Genomic DNA, 10,434 nt, shown 5'->3' with positions numbered 1-10,434 from the left:
GGACTTCTCTGTCCTGCGCTGACCCTACAAAGTCTGTTTGTAGGCCCTGCCAATACTGTAGCCTGCCCTACCTGGAATATTAGAGTCTGCACACTTCTCTTTCTATCACATTTCATCGTGATAATTTTAGCTCTTTCTTTACACTGTTGAGATTATTTGAAATCAGAACCATGCCATCATGAATGCTATTCTCACGCCTTTTAAACAGGCCTTCTTTAAACTATTGATATAAAGAGTAATTTTAAAGATTGCGTCTTTAGTACCTCTAAACCTCTACTTGGTTCACTCAAATTATGAACTAGTTCATTACCAACTCACTAATCTGAGACCATGACTATCTTGTCAACCAGGCCTATATCTCTCCACCTTGCCCTCAATGAAGATGATTGCTGACTGCCAAACACCATCCCCTTCTTTCTTCTGCCGTCCTCAGCCCTCCACAGTGGGACCCAAGTACACCTCCCCTCTACAAAGTTCAACTGCACCCCAGGATCTCAGACCAATCATGATCTGAATTCTTTAAGGAGAAATTATTCACTGAATGCTTGCTTTAAAATGACAAGATAGATTTTATTCAAACTACTGCCAAAGGGGAGAGTACAAACCGACCTCAACGTTGCTGAAACAGACGGTGAGAGGCTTTTTAAATGCTGCTGTGTGTTCAAAGAAGAGCCTTGAAGGATGTTAAGTGGAGTAGGTTCGTTCCTGGGATGAGGCCATGGGCATCTGCTAACTCTGCTAACCTGAGCTCATGAAGCCAGGCTAGACTAGGAGACAAATATCCTACCTGTCTTGAGGATTACATTTCAAAGGGATAGCCTTTAGGTCCTTGATAAGGCTGTTTCTGGGTTATAAAAGATACACCACAAAGGGACAGAGAGAAAAGTTTCCAACGGCAAGTTCTTTAAAGTACATACTCCAAGAAAGAGGAAGTCAGGGGCCTGGAGTCAGGTTTGGGGCTGGAACTAAGAGCAACTTCTTTCAGCAGCATTGGGCTTTCTCAGACAGGCATTGTAAATGAGCTGGGACACATCTCAGGGACAGGGCCTTGAACTTAGAGAAGTCACGCTCGAGTTTGGTCAAGTCTCTTTTTTCGGAGCTTTGTGAAGTCCCTGGTGCTGACAGATGGGCAGTTATCCTAAACCAGTCCCTGCCCACCAGCCCCCTCCAACCTCCATCTGCCCAAGGATGCAGTGGCCAACTGCCGACCTCTGGTGTCCCTGAACACCAGCTCCCTTGTGCCCTCCTCACAGGGCATCCTTTCAGTATGCAGACGCCCAGGCCTGAATACTCTCCACGTAGCCCACAGAGACTAGGGTTTTTCCGGTTTTTCTCAGGAATCTGTCCTTAGCCGCTTACCCAGAAGCAACAACAGGTTGGGCAGTAGGAACCTGTGAGAAAAGAGCAAATGTTCTAGCGCTTACTCTCTGGCAGAACCTTCTCTATCAGTAGCATCCGCCCCCAGACATCACTCTGTCCTAAACAGCAAGTCCTGGGCCATGTCCAGCCCTTCACGACCATCTTACCTTACACCAGCCACTTGGCCCAACATCAGTTCTTTTATCCTTCACAATAGCCCCCTGAAGAGAAAGTAGTGCTCAGAGAGGTTTAGTAATGTAGGTCAAACTATATTTTCACTTCTTTCCTTTCACTTGTACTAAGGAGAATGAAATTAGAACTGAAAGAGATAGAAGATCGGAAAGGAGGTATTTGGGAAACACACCTGGTCTTCAATAAGTATAAACCTTTGGGCCCCCAAAACCACCACAAAAATCACTGAAGAAGTGACCAGAGAACCACATTCGTGGTCTTCACAATACCCTGGAGAATGACGGAAATGCCAAAAGGCTAAAGATAGTAAATGTTTCCTGATGGTCATAAAAGGGAGAATTGGTTGTTTGCAGCAATGCAGAGGGCTGCCCATCCATAAGCTTCCTGTTGACTTCCAGGGAAATTCCCAAACCAATTATTGACAAGTCTGGGTGAGCTCTTAGGAACATACCAGAACTAACATAGACACACATTAAAAGAGTTATTGTTTTCTACTTTATCACTTATTACACTAACAGATGAAACAAAACTGGGAAGAGTACCCTAGGTGACAGAATAAGGATCCAATAGGATTACAAACTATTAGAAAGAAAGAAAAATAGAATCCCAAACAGCAATAGGTGTAAATTCTTGTCTTGGGGTCAAAGTGATTACTTACAAAATTATCAGATGAAGGAGACCTGGCTTGATAGAAATTTATATTTAAAAATGCAGGTGTAGGGGCACCTGGGTGGCCCAGTGGGTTAAGCCACTGCCACGGCTCGGGTCATGATCTCAGGGTCCTGGGATCGAGCCCCGCATCGGGCTCTCTGCTCAGCAGGGAGCCTGCTTCCCCTTCTCTTTCTGCCTGCCTCTCTGCCTACTTGTGATCTCTCTCTGTAAAATAAATAAATAAAATCTTTTAAAAAAATACATAAATAAATAAATAAAAATAAAAATGCAGGTGTAGTTGTGACCCAGTGCCTTCATGCTAAGCATACAGCCAGAAGTAAAGCAGTCACCAAAATGTCTAATCTAACTCTATATCATTTAGTTAAATAAAAAATAAAATAAAATAAAAGTAGGTCAGATTCCCAATATGTTGGGTAACATGACCTCTAAAGTAATAGGAGGTGGGTAACCCAGGGTGACATTCATGGAGAGGGACATTAACATCTTGAAAATGTTATACAGTCTAGAGAATGCACTTCTAGAAATAGCTCTGCATATATATGAGACAGCCTGATAAGGGCTACTTGAATTTTTTAAAAATCCTAATGTGTTCAGATCTTTTGGCTGAAACTGGAAGAAGCCTAGCTTAAGGAAAAGGGAAATTTTAATAATTTATTGGCTCAAGAAACCAGGAATGATGGAAGAGGAGGAAGAGATAACTGGCAAATTTCCAAAGCCAGAGACTTCATGCTTCCAAGACATTCTCTCTCTATGTCCCTCGTTTCACTGGGGCTTTGCTCCAGCTCCATGTTACTACCTCTATTGTGGGTCATCATTCTCCAGGTGCTCCCACTGGCAGAGCAGGAGGGAGGAGATGGAGAGGGTAAAGGGACAACGGACCGAGGAGGTGGCAATAGACAAGAACGGTTGCAATCAGAGGCCCCCCTAAAACCATATGACCGGAATAAGGAAGGAACAGATCACTGAAAGAGGGAAGATGAGGGGATGCTATTTGCGGGAGAAGAGTAAAGATATGCCGCATAGAAATAAACACAGACATCGCCCTCCCAGCAGTGAATGAGTAAGTTCTAGCACCTTCCACAGATGCTACAGTCACACTTCAAAGAAATACAAGAATGTGTACATATTCACAAAGACAGATCTTGCCTTATGACATAAGTTACTTAATAGTTGTTTGTAACTGAACTTTTAAATAAATTTTTTTACATATAATTTAAATACAGTAAAATGTGTTCATCTTGGTAGTGTTCACTTTACTGAATTTTGATTAATTCATTTTACACACCTGTATGACCACCACCAAATCCAAGATATAGAACGTTTCTATCTCTAAGAAAAGTGCCCTAGTGCCTAGCTGTAGTCAATCCAATGATCCCACACTCCTTCATGACAGCTCCAGGCAAATACTGATCTGGTTTTTTGATGTGTGTAGGGTTTTTTGTTTTTTTGGGTTTTTTTTTTTGGTCATTATAGATTAGGTTGGTCATTTCTAGAACTTCAGGTATATGAAATCATATAGGATGTACTCCTTTGTGTCTGCTTCTTTCACTCCACAGAACATTTTTGAAATTCATGTGTGTTATGTGTATTAGTAATTCAACCCTTTTTATTGCTATTATATGTATATACCACAATTTGTTACCCATTTACTAGTTGAGAGGCATCTGGGTTGTTCCCATAAACAGTTGTTTCTAGTAAAGCTGCCATGAATATTTGTTGAGAGATGTTCTAAACCCTGAAAGCTGTGAAGGTAATCTTATTTGAAAACAGGGTATTTGCAGATGTAATCAAGTTAAAATGAGGTCGTTAGGGTAGGCCCCAATCCAATACGGGTGTCTTTATAAGAAAAAAAAGATACAGACACAGAGACACAGAAGGTGAAGCCCATGTAATGATAGAGGCAGAGACTGAAGAGACACGTTTACAAGTCAAAAATTGCCACAGACTCCTGGCAACACCAGAAGCTAAGAGAAAGTCATGGATCAGAGTCTCTCTCAGAAACTTCAGAGAGAGGATGGCACTGCCAACACCTGATTTTGGACTTGAGGGTTTAAAACTATGAGAGAATAAATTTCTGTTGCTTAAAGTCACCTGGTTTGTGGTAATTTGTTACAAAAACTCTAGGAAACTAAGACAACATTCAAGTACAAGTCTTCATACGAACACATGTTTTCATTTCTCTTGCACAAATACCCAGAAGTGGGATTACCAGGATGTATGGTATGTTTAATTTTACAAGAAATGACCAACGTGTTTTCCAAAGTAGCAGTAAATTTTACCTTCCGGCTAGCAACATACAAAAATTACAGCTGCTCCGTATCATCATGAAGTCTTGGTATTATCTGTCATCTCAGTTTTCCATTATGGTTTTAATTTGCATTTCTTTGATGACTATTGATGTTGAACATCTTTTCATGTACTTGTTGGCCATTTGTATATGTTCTTTGTGAAGTGTGTCTTTAAATATTTTGCCCATATTCTTGAGTACAATTTCTTTATCAGATGTGTGTTTTGCATGTATTTTCTCCCAGCCTGTTGCTTGCTTTTCATGATCTTAAAGGTATTATTTTGAAAAGAAGTTTTCATTTTGCTAGAGTTCATTTAATCAAATTTTTATTTTACAGTGTGCGGGTTTGGTGCCCGAAGAAATCTTTGCATACCCAAGGTCTTACAACAATTTTATCCCATCTTTTCTCCAAGAAGTTTAATCGTTTTAGATTTCCCATTTAGGTCTGTGACTTATTTTTATTTCATTTGCTGTGCATCATGTAAGTGTCAACATTCATTTTTTTCCTCATGGACATCTAGTTATTGAAACAAGTTAGCTTAGTGTCTGGCAAAAATTGGTTGGCTGTCTATGTCTGTGTCTATGGTTTCCGGAGTCTGACTCTGTCTCACTGACCTATATATCTCTCCTTACACCAACACCACCTACCCCAAATACTTGAACTTTATAGTAAATCTTAGAATCAGGCTGCACAGTTCCTCTCATTTTGTTATTTTTCAAAAGTGTATTGAAATTTGTGTTTGTTCTTTATGTCTATTTCTTTTTCCCTTAGTAATATATGCACACGAAGGGGTTTCATTGAGAAGTAAGTCTTCCTCCCTCCATCACTAGGTCCCAAGACTGCCAAGTCTCCTCCCCAGAAGAGGCCACTTTTAGAATTTCTTATTATTTTCTTTTTCAGAGACTACTGTAACTGATTTTTTTAAAAATTGAGCCAAATTTTACTATTTAAAGGAATGTCAATTACAGACAAATTTGAAAGGGAAAAAAATAATACCCTCATTTTACTTTCTGTATCAATCCAAATTTCAAGTGTGCTTGCCTCAAGCAAGGCCAATCAATATTGGAAGGATTCAAACTTTGCTAGCAATGTACTTAATTTTATCCACCCAGAAAAGAAGAGCAGGGACATTTGTGTGAATCACCCACTCGCCTTAATTCTGTTAGAGTTATTTAAATATGCTGCTTATTTTTAGTTTAATTGCAGGATAATTATATAACACCAAGTAATCAGAGCTTGGTAACACCAACAAATTGATCTTTAAGACATCTTAGAGGCCTAGTTAAGAATCATCTGAATGTGTGACTCAGAGGTCACCCACCGCAAAGATCAAGACATTGCAAAGCTACAATCTGTATAGATAGAATTTAACTCAACAAACCTTTATCAGTTGTCACACAAGTACAGAATCTTATAATAGGAGATGTGAAGGGATGCAAGACAAACCAAACCGTTCCAGTGCCCTGCAGAAATTCAAAAACTAGAAGGGGATGCAGGAGTGTGCATAAGCACCTCTGATGCAACGAAAAGTTCTAACACTGAGGTTCCAATAAAAGGCACTGGAAACATGGAGAAGGCACATTCTGGAAACTAGATAATCATACCATTTAAACTCTTCCTGAATTCAAAACACGCTTAAACTCTTCCTGAATTCAAAACACGCTGACCTTCTCATTTTAGGATGACATCTAAGCAGTGCATAGTTCTCCAGACTTGTGTTTCATCCTTATTATATTTCATTCTTACTAAGAGGAATTATTTTAACTCTGAATTAGGTCAATGGTTCTTCAGAGAATATAAGTATATGAAAAGAGAAGGTGATGTTAGGAACTAAACAAATCCCTAAGCTTGCCTTGTTGATCACATTTAATTACTCTTCTGGGAACATGAAACGAAAGTAATAAAGTTCTCCTTTTTCTGGTAACATAAAAAATGGATTTAGTGATTTGCTTTCCTTAGAGGGAGAGAGACAAGCAGTGAGTACTTCCCAGCCCAAGAAGATATGGAGAAGAAAACTCCTTGCTTCCTTTAAAACTTGGCATTGCAAAACAAAACAAAACAACAACTTGGCATTTCCTCTGGGTTCTCAGGAAACCAGGAACACAAAAGCACAAAGAAAACTGTACCTGAGAACTCGTATGCCTGATTCAGAGAAAAACAAGACATTGGTTATGGGTAAAGTGTGTAGGTTTATGGACATTAATTACCCAGAATTTCTTGTTGTTTGTATGTGTCACTAACACTCAGTGATTGATGTGTGTGTTGTAAAATATTTTTCATTAAAACTTCTTATAATTTAGGGTTTTTGTAATTTCATGGCTTCCCGATAGTCTAAGGTATCCTTAGAAACCCCGAGAAAGGAGAGCATGTTATATTAAACACAGTACTCTGAGGAAATAAGTGAGAAAGCGTTCAGTGAAAAACGCTACATTTGTTTGTGTATATCTTGGTGGCATCATTAATTTCTGAATAATGCATTCCCCCCCACCCAAGGATCACCAAAGTCAGAGTTGTGAAGCCAGATTCAGTATTTCACAGATAAGCTCATTGACTACGTAAGTAGAAGACTAGTGAGTGACATGCTGTTAAAAGTGGGTCACATGGCTATAAGTAGAAGTTAGAAATAACCCTCCTGGAAGATTTGGAGTGGACAGTGTTTACGGAGATGTGAAAGGAAAGGTGTCCAAGCTTCTCTAACGGTAGCAGTCAGATCCTTGGTGTCTCTTTTGAACAGACAATTAGAATTCCTGGTTTAACATATGGGGAAACCCTGAAGAAGTCTCATGGCCATTCCTCCTTTGTTAACAAAGAAACTTCTACCAGGATAAACATTATATTATTAGTGTATTCTCAGGTAGCCCTATCAATATCTGGAATATGAAGGCCACTGAATGTTCAATTACCTTTAAATACCCAGGCAGCACTGCAAGGTCAGACACCACAGTCAGCAGTATGATCCCGCTTCCTAAAAACCCAGAACACTTGGTGGTGTGCCACAGATCAAATACAGGAGTTGTCCTGAATAGGTAGGACCAGATCATCAGAAGCTTCAGCTCTGGTAAGAGAGAAGGTGGGGATTTTGTCTGCCGAGCCCTCTCTCCCCGTGGTGACTGGATCTACAGTGCAGGCGAGGACTCTGGGCTCTCCTATCTCAGCACAGTCACTGGCAGGCCAGAGAGAGCTCTGACAATCCACGAGAAGGAAGTGACTGGTATCACACTTCACCCTCGTCAGAATGTGATTGCTACCTACAGCGAAGATGGGCTCCGAAAGCTCCGGAATTCCTAATTCCACTTTTCTATTAAAACTCACTTGAGGGCGCCTGGGTGGCTCAGTGGATTAAGCCTCTGCCTTCAGCTCAGGTCATGATCCCAGGGTCCTGGGATCGAGTCCCACATCGGGCTCCTTGCTCGGCAGGGAGCCTGCTTCTCCCTCTGCCTCTGCCTGCCTCTCTGTCTGCCTGTGCTCACTCTCTCTCCCTTTCTTTCTCTGACAAATAAATAAAATCTTTAAAAAAAAAAAAAACTCACTTGAAAGCATGTACTTAAATGAAGATATATATTCATGTACTACTTTTTTTTCTTTTTTCTTTTAGGCTACCTTTTCTAAGCAATTGTCTGAATTAGGCATAAGAACGATTTTGTGAAAATTCATGTTCCCTTGTTTTATATATATTTTAAGGCCTTCATTTATCTCTTTCTAATTGGGACAGTTACTTAATGTTTTCAGTAGTCTTCTATGTGGAGAGTGAAATACTGCTGTTTCTAGAAAAAAAAGTTGTACTACTTTATTTGAAATGTTGATTAAAACATGCTTCTCCCAGTGAAGCTTGTGGAAATAAAAAAAGGAAAACAAGAAAGGAGAGGAAAGAAAAGAAAAGAAAGGGGGAAAAAGGAAAGAAAAGACACAACCCTCCTGGTAGTCCCATGATTTGGAATGCCTTCAGCTGCAAATAACAAAAACACGCAATTAACAATGGTTGAAATAAATATGGACCTCTTTTTACTAATAGAACCTTCAAGGACCTAAGCTCATTCTGTCTTTTCCTTCTAATACCTTTGGTATGTTGACTTTTCCTCATCATAATTATCACTGGTCACAAAATGGCTGCAGAAGCTCCAGGCCTCATATTTGCATATAAGACAAAAAGAAATACCAAAAAAAAAAAAAAAAGGAAGGAAGGAAGAAAGAAAAAGGTGACACCAACTCAAATGTTCCCTTTATCAGGGAAAGAAGAAAAGTTTTCCCAAAACCAGCAGAACTAACATCTCATTGGTTAGAACTGAGTCAGCTGCCAATGTTGCTGGGGAAGTGAGCATGTGGTACACTCTCTATTGTGGGAGGCAGGAAGGAGTAAAAAGGTTGAGCATGACTGTGAAGTCAGCCAATCAACGGTTTCCACCACAGTATATAATCAAACCATTACACTTCATTAGGCTTTAATTTTCACAACACCAAAAAGCAATGGCAAAGGGCACTGTGATTATAATGAAATCAAAATAAGGAGGAGTTTACAGATGCCTGAATATATAATAAACCAGGCTGATTAGCTCTATCTTTGGCTTCCTTGGAAACTTAGCCCTTTCTGTCTATAAAGATAACCTGGGGTAAGTCAGAGCACCAGGGGGCCTTGTTTGCTTTGCAGCTGGAAATCAAAAGCCTGAAATAATAGAATAGCCACACAGAGGGGTGAGCTTGCTCTCATCACCACACCACACTCTACTTCAAAGCCTCATTTAGAGGCTGTGAGCCTTTGAAGCCTTTTAGTCCCAAACTGAAGCATCCCCCAGCAGGTCCCTGGTTTTCTGTGTGTTCAAAGTCCGACACATTAGCATGTATACAGCAGGATGAGCTGATTGTGATCTTTTGGATTTGCAACCTTCTAAGGCTGGCAGTCATGGTGTGCTTTTTGAATGTTGTTGTTGTCCTCGAATCCAGTATTTTGGGAAATCACTACAAAAGGCACCGAGCGTAATGGGATTCACTTCCCACTCTCCTGCACCTCCTCGGATCTTCAATTTAATGATCCATGATCTTTGTAACAAGAATGCTGGGATAAGAAAACAATGGACATAGCAATGGAAGCTAAGACATCACTGTGAGTTGGTCTTTTATCCGGGACAATAACCACGACTGTTGGGGAGGTAGGAATATGTCAAAGACTAGTGAAAAAAATACAGCACAGAGAAGACAGATAGGGTGACAGCACAAGAGAACCCAGGCCATAGAAGACTATTAAACCCTGCAGGATGGATGCACCGATGAATGCACAGACAGATGGATGAACGGACGTACAGAGAGATAGGTAAATGGACAGAGGGAGAGAGGAAGGTTAAGAAGAAAGAAAAAAGGGAGGAAAAAAACAAGACAGCAAGAAGGAAAGGAAGAAAGAATCTGAACTCATACCAAGGGCTGGCAAGAAGACAAAACAAATAGCAAATACAATTATTTGGCCTTAGGAAGCTAGAGCTTAAAAATCCTAACATAAATATGTTTTGTTCCTCTTTATTTCCACCCCCTCCAGACTTAGTAATACAAGCTGGATCTACAGGGATTTCAAATTACTTATCTCGTCTTCTTTAACATCATCCCCGAACCACTGGCTTTCCCTGAGGTTGGCTATCAGTGCAGAGAAAAGATGATCAGGTTTTAAAAATCCAGTGAGGTTTACCACAACAGACATGAACACGACAAGAGGGAAAATGAGAAAAAGTATCATCCCAGCCCCCAGTTAAATTTCCTTTCCACTTAAGTGAAACTACAATTGCGTAACCATTACTACTGTAGAAATATTGGTGTGTCTGACGGTGATTCTTTCCCACGTAAGATTTTTGAGCTCTAGATGCACTTGACAATGCCAGCATGTTATTCACTGGCAGGCTCTAATGACTCTAAAGAAGTGTAATAACTAATAAGGCTGAGA

At 40.2% G+C, this 10,434-nt stretch overlaps 1 pseudogene; it reads left to right on the top strand.

Annotated features, from left to right (window-relative positions):
* The first annotated feature begins 3,076 nt into the window (after positions 1–3,076).
* Positions 3,077–7,799, top strand: LOC106004353 (annotated as a pseudogene).
* The last annotated feature ends 2,635 nt before the right edge of the window (positions 7,800–10,434 follow it).

This window comes from Mustela putorius, unplaced genomic scaffold (genome assembly GCF_011764305.1).
Source record: "Mustela putorius furo isolate JIRA1106 unplaced genomic scaffold, ASM1176430v1.1 tig00004013_pilon_pilon_pilon, whole genome shotgun sequence".
NCBI classification, from domain to species: domain Eukaryota; kingdom Metazoa; phylum Chordata; class Mammalia; order Carnivora; family Mustelidae; genus Mustela; species Mustela putorius.
Note: the sequence above shows the minus strand (reverse complement) of the source record. Positions and strands in the feature narration are given on the sequence as shown.